The sequence below is a fragment of the Pelophylax lessonae genome (assembly GCF_965119305.1).
Source record: "Pelophylax lessonae genome assembly, chromosome: 11".
Taxonomy (NCBI): Eukaryota; Metazoa; Chordata; class Amphibia; order Anura; family Ranidae; genus Pelophylax; species Pelophylax lessonae.
The window spans coordinates 132,807,385-132,814,882 of record NC_138778.1 but is presented as its reverse complement, the minus strand read 5'-3'; positions in this window follow the sequence as shown (position 1 = coordinate 132,814,882).

Sequence of the window (7,498 nt, the reverse complement as noted above, 5' to 3'; positions counted from 1 at the left end):
AGCGCTGCCAGGCGAGCAGCAGCAGGGTGAGAACGCCGAAAGTGCGCACAAACGGCCCGCACTTTCTGCAGCAGCTCTGACATATCGGGGTAGTTTTTAAGGAACCTCTGCACCACCAAATTCAGCACATGCGCCAGGCAAGGGATGTGCGTCAAACCGGCTAGGCCCAGAGCTGCTATGAGATTTCGCCCGTTATCGCACACCACCAGGCCGGGCTTGAGGCTCGCTGGCAGCAACCACTCATTTGTCTGCTGTTCCATGCTCCTCCACAACTCCTGCGCGGTGTGTGGTTTGTCCCCCAAACAGGCAAGTTGTAAAACTGCCTGCTGTCGTTTACCCCTGGCCGTGCTGAAGTTGGTGGTGAAGGTGTTACGCTGTCCGGATGAGGAGGCGGTAGAGGATGAGGAAGCGGAGTAGGAGGAGTTAGGAACAGGAGGCAAACTGAAGCGCCCTGCAATCCTCGGTGGTGGAAGGACATGCGCCAAATTGCTATCCGCCTCAGGCCCATCCGCCACTGCATTTACCCAGTGTGCCGTTAGGGAGATATAACGCCCCTGACCGTGCTTACTGGTCCACGTATCCGTAGTTAGGTGGACCTTGGCACAGATGGCGTTGCGCAGTGCACACCTGATATTTTCCCCCACTTGGTTGTGCAGGGAAGGGATGGCTTGCCTGGAAAAGTAGTGGCGGCTGGGCACGACGTACTGTGGGACAGCCACCGACATAAGGTTTTTAAAACTGTGCGTCTCCACCAGACGGAATGACAGCATTTCAAAGGCCAATAATTTTGAAATGCTGGCATTCAGGGCCAGGGATCGCGGGTGGGTAGGGGGGTACTTCCTCTTCCTCTCAAGTGTTTGGGAGATGGAAAGCTGAACGCTTCCACGGGACATTGTGGAGATGGTTGTTGGTGACCCAGGTGGTGGTGTTGCTGACAGATCGTCTGTTTGCGGGGTGGCAGGTGCCGGTATCACTACAGATGTGGCTGGAGCGGCCGAGACTGCAGCAGAAGAGGAAGCAGGATGAGCCAGAGACGTTTCTTGGTTTTGAAGGTGTGTACTCCACTGCAGCTCGTGCTTTGCACTTAGATGCCTGATCATGCAGGTTGTGCTCAGGTTGAGAAGGTTTATGCCTCGCTTCAAGCTCTGATTGCACAGGGTGCAAACCACTCGTGTCCTGTCATCAGCACATTTTCTAAAGAACTTCCACGCTAGAGAACTCCTTTGAGCTGACTTTGGTGCGCTCGTTCCCTTGCTGCGTTGGGCAGTAGCGGGCGTAGTGTCTAGGGCACGGCCGCTCCGCTTCTGCACCCTGCTCCCTCTTCTGCTGTGCTGGTGGCTCTGTGCGACCACCGCCTCTTCCTCCAAACTACTCAGGTCACCTGCATGACGTTCATTCCATGTGGGGTCGAGGACCTCATCGTCCTCCACATCATCTTCCACCCAGTCTTCACCCCTGCCCTCCTTGTCGGTCTCCACAATGCTGAACGCCGCAGCAGTTGGCACCTGCGTTTCGTCATCATCGGAGACGTGCTGTGATGATCCTTGCATGTACTCATCTTGAGAAATAAGTGGTTGGCCATCGCTGCACTCAATCTCTTCCACTTCTGGGGCAGGGCTAGGTGGATGGCCCTGGGAAACCCTGCTGACAGAGTCCTCAAAAAGAATAAGAGACTGCTGTATGGCTTGGGGCTCAGACTGCTGGCCTGATTTGCAAGGGGGTGAGGTGAAAGACGGTTGGACATTGGCTGCAGGTGCCAACTCTGACCTTTCTGCAGTAGACTGGGTGGGAGACAATGTGAAGGAACTGGAGGCACTGTCAGCAGCAAACCAATCTACTATCGCCTCAACTTGTTCTGGCCTCATCACTTCTAGGGGCGTTTGATGCCCTACCAAATACTGATGCAGGTTCTGTCGCCTACTCACACTTGAGGAAGGTGTTTCACTTGTGCGTGTAGCTGGCACAGATCGACCACGTCCTCTCCTTGCAACAGGAGCTCTACCAGCAGCACCACGACCCAGGCCACGGCCCTTATTTGACGGTCTCCTCATATTTCTGTAATTTAAGATCTTGCCCTAGAAAGGTTTTTATTGAATAGCGGAATAGGAAATATGATCCAAAAAAGTGTATGTATCTCGCACGTACAAAACCACACTAGGCCCCAATTACTATTGTTTCTACCCCTAAAAGGATGGATGAGGAGTAGGAGGAGTATGGAACAGACAGCACCCTCAAATCTTCAGAAGTATGAGATGAACCCCAAAAACTTGGAAAGGTGGATCTCACACGTACCGACACAGACTATCCCGCAATTCAATTGATCCTCAAAGGTTTTTATTGAATAGCGGAATAGGAAATATGATCAAAAAAAGTGTATGTATCTCGCACGTACACAACCACACTAGGCCCCAATTACTATTGTTTGTACCCCTAAAAGGATGGATGAGGAGTAGGAGGAGGAGTATGGAACAGGCAGCACCCTCAAATCTTCAGAAGTATGAGATGAACCCCAAAAACTTGGAAAGGTGGATCTCACACGTACCGACACAGACTATCCCGCAATTCAATTGATCCTCAAAGGTTTTTATTGAATAGCGGAATAGGAAATATGATCAAAAAAAGTGTATGTATCTCGCACGTACACAACCACACTAGGCCCCAATTACTATTGTTTGTACCCCTAAAAGGATGGATGAGGAGTAGGAGGAGGAGTATGGAACAGGCAGCACCCTCAAATCTTCAGAAGTATGAGATGAACCCCAAAAACTTGGAAAGGTGGATCTCACACGTACCGACACAGACTATCCCGCAATTCAATTGATCCTCAAAGGTTTTTATTGAATAGCAAATATGATCAAAAAAAGTGTATGTATCTCGCACGTACACAACCACACTAGGCCCCAATTACTATTGTTTGTACCCCTAAAAGGATGGTTGAGCAGTAGGAGCAGGAGTATGGAACAGGCAGCACCCTCAAATCTTCAGAAGTATGAGATGAACCCCAACAACTTGGAAAGGTGGATCTCACACGTACCGACACAGACTATCTCGCAATTGAATTGATCCCCAAAGGTTTTAATTGAATAGCGGAATAGAAAATATGATCAAAAAGAAAGTGTATGTATCTCGCACGTACACCACCACACTAGGCCCCAACTACTATTGTTTGTACCCCTAAAAGGATGGTTGAGCAGTAGGAGGAGGAGTATGGAACAGGCAGCACCCTCAAATCTTCAGTAGTATGAGATGAACCCCAAAAACTTGGAAAGGTGGATCTCTCTCACACGTACCAACACAGACTATCCCCCAATTTAACTGATCCCCAAAGGTTTTTGATTAAATAGCGGAATAGAAAATATGATCCAAAAAAAGTGTATGTATATCACACGTACACAACCACACTAGGCCCCAATTACTATTGTTTGTACCCCTAAAAGGCTAGGAGTAGGGGGAGTATGGAACAGGCAGCACCCTCAAACCTTCAGAAGTATGAGATGAACCCCAACAACTTGGAAAGGTGGATCTCTCTCACACGTACCAACACAGACTATCTCCCAATTTAACTGATCCCCAAAGGTTTTTGATTAAATAGCGGAATAGAAAATATGATCCAAAAAAAGTGTATGTATATCACACGTACACAACCACACTAGGCCCCAATTACTATTGTTTGTACCCCTAAAAGGCTAGATGAGGAGTAGGGGGAGTATGGAACAGGCAGCACCCTCAAACCTTCAGAAGTATGAGATGAACCCCAACAACTTGGAAAGGTGGATCTCTCTCACACGTACCAACACAGACTATCCCCCAATTTAACTGATCCCCAAAGGTTTTTGATTAAATAGCGGAATAGAAAATATGATCCAAAAAAAGTGTATGTATATCACACGTACACAACCACACTAGGCCCCAATTACTATTGTTTGTACCCCTAAAAGGCTAGATGAGGAGTAGGGGGGGTATGGAACAGGCAGCACCCTCAAACCTTCAGAAGTATGAGATGAACCCCAACAACTTGGAAAGGTGGATCTCTCTCACACGTACCAACACAGACTATCCCCCAATTTAACTGATCCCCAAAGGTTTTTGATTAAATAGCGGAATAGAAAATATGATCCAAAAAAAGTGTATGTATATCACACGTACACAACCACACTAGGCCCCAATTACTATTGTTTGTACCCCTAAAAGGCTAGATGAGGAGTAGGGGGGGTATGGAACAGGCAGCACCCTCAAACCTTCAGAAGTATGAGATGAACCCCAACAACTTGGAAAGGTGGATCTCTCTCACACGTACCAACACAGACTATCCCCCAATTTAACTGATCCCCAAAGGTTTTTGATTAAATAGCGGAATAGAAAATATGATCCAAAAAAAGTGTATGTATATCACACGTACACAACCACACTGGGCCCCAATTACTATTGTTTGTACCCCTAAAAGGCTAGATGAGGAGTAGGGGGAGTATGGAACAGGCAGCACCCTCAAACCTTCAGAAGTATGAGATGAACCCCAACAACTTGGAAAGGTGGATCTCTCTCACACGTACCAACACAGACTATCCCCCAATTTAACTGATCCCCAAAGGTTTTTGATTAAATAGCGGAATAGAAAATATGATCCAAAAAAAGTGTATGTATATCACACGTACACAACCACACTAGGCCCCAATTACTATTGTTTGTACCCCTAAAAGGCTAGATGAGGAGTAGGGGGGGTATGGAACAGGCAGCACCCTCAAACCTTCAGAAGTATGAGATGAACCCCAACAACTTGGAAAGGTGGATCTCTCTCACACGTACCAACACAGACTATCCCCCAATTTAACTGATCCCCAAAGGTTTTTGATTAAATAGCGGAATAGAAAATATGATCCAAAAAAAGTGTATGTATATCACACGTACACAACCACACTGGGCCCCAATTACTATTGTTTGTACCCCTAAAAGGCTAGATGAGGAGTAGGGGGAGTATGGAACAGGCAGCACCCTCAAACCTTCAGAAGTATGAGATGAACCCCAACAACTTGGAAAGGTGGATCTCTCTCACACGTACCAACACAGACTATCCCCCAATTTAACTGATCCCCAAAGGTTTTTGATTAAATAGCGGAATAGAAAATATGATCCAAAAAAAGTGTATGTATATCACACGTACACAACCACACTAGGCCCCAATTACTATTGTTTGTACCCCTAAAAGGCTAGGAGTAGGGGGAGTATGGAACAGGCAGCACCCTCAAACCTTCAGAAGTATGAGATGAACCCCAACAACTTGGAAAGGTGGATCTCTCTCACACGTACCAACACAGACTATCCCCCAATTTAACTGATCCCCAAAGGTTTTTGATTAAATAGCGGAATAGAAAATATGATCCAAAAAAAGTGTATGTATATCACACGTACACAACCACACTAGGCCCCAATTACTATTGTTTGTACCCCTAAAAGGCTAGGAGTAGGGGGAGTATGGAACAGGCAGCACCCTCAAACCTTCAGAAGTATGAGATGAACCCCAACAACTTGGAAAGGTGGATCTCTCTCACACGTACCAACACAGACTATCCCCCAATTTAACTGATCCCCAAAGGTTTTTGATTAAATAGCGGAATAGAAAATATGATCCAAAAAAAGTGTATGTATATCACACGTACACAACCACACTAGGCCCCAATTACTATTGTTTGTACCCCTAAAAGGCTAGGAGTAGGGGGAGTATGGAACAGGCAGCACCCTCAAACCTTCAGAAGTATGAGATGAACCCCAACAACTTGGAAAGGTGGATCTCTCTCACACGTACCAACACAGACTATCCCCCAATTTAACTGATCCCCAAAGGTTTTTGATTAAATAGCGGAATAGAAAATATGATCCAAAAAAAGTGTATGTATATCACACGTACACAACCACACTATGCCCCAATTACTATTGTTTGTACCCCTAAAAGGCTAGATGAGGAGTAGGGGGAGTATGGAACAGGCAGCACCCTCAAACCTTCAGAAGTATGAGATGAACCCCAACAACTTGGAAAGGTGGATCTCTCTCACACGTACCAACACAGACTATCCCCCAATTTAACTGATCCCCAAAGGTTTTTGATTAAATAGCGGAATAGAAAATATGATCCAAAAAAAGTGTATGTATATCACACGTACACAACCACACTAGGCCCCAATTACTATTGTTTGTACCCCTAAAAGGCTAGATGAGGAGTAGGGGGGGTATGGAACAGGCAGCACCCTCAAACCTTCAGAAGTATGAGATGAACCCCAACAACTTGGAAAGGTGGATCTCTCTCACACGTACCAACACAGACTATCCCCCAATTTAACTGATCCCCAAAGGTTTTTGATTAAATAGCGGAATAGAAAATATGATCCAAAAAAAGTGTATGTATATCACACGTACACAACCACACTAGGCCCCAATTACTATTGTTTGTACCCCTAAAAGGCTAGATGAGGAGTAGGGGGGGTATGGAACAGGCAGCACCCTCAAACCTTCAGAAGTATGAGATGAACCCCAACAACTTGGAAAGGTGGATCTCTCTCACACGTACCAACACAGACTATCCCCCAATTTAACTGATCCCCAAAGGTTTTTGATTAAATAGCGGAATAGAAAATATGATCCAAAAAAAGTGTATGTATATCACACGTACACAACCACACTAGGCCCCAATTACTATTGTTTGTACCCCTAAAAGGCTAGATGAGGAGTAGGGGGGGTATGGAACAGGCAGCACCCTCAAACCTTCAGAAGTATGAGATGAACCCCAACAACTTGGAAAGGTGGATCTCTCTCACACGTACCAACACAGACTATCCCCCAATTTAACTGATCCCCAAAGGTTTTTGATTAAATAGCGGAATAGAAAATATGATCCAAAAAAAGTGTATGTATATCACACGTACACAACCACACTAGGCCCCAATTACTATTGTTTGTACCCCTAAAAGGCTAGATGAGGAGTAGGGGGAGTATGGAACAGGCAGCACCCTCAAACCTTCAGAAGTATGAGATGAACCCCAACAACTTGGAAAGGTGGATCTCTCTCACACGTACCAACACAGACTATCCCCCAATTTAACTGATCCCCAAAGGTTTTTGATTAAATAGCGGAATAGAAAATATGATCCAAAAAAAGTGTATGTATATCACACGTACACAACCACACTGGGCCCCAATTACTATTGTTTGTACCCCTAAAAGGCTAGATGAGGAGTAGGGGGAGTATGGAACAGGCAGCACCCTCAAACCTTCAGAAGTATGAGATGAACCCCAACAACTTGGAAAGGTGGATCTCTCTCACACGTACCAACACAGACTATCCCCCAATTTAACTGATCCCCAAAGGTTTTTGATTAAATAGCGGAATAGAAAATATGATCCAAAAAAAGTGTATGTATATCACACGTACACAACCACACTAGGCCCCAATTACTATTGTTTGTACCCCTAAAAGGCTAGGAGTAGGGGGAGTATGGAACAGGCAGCA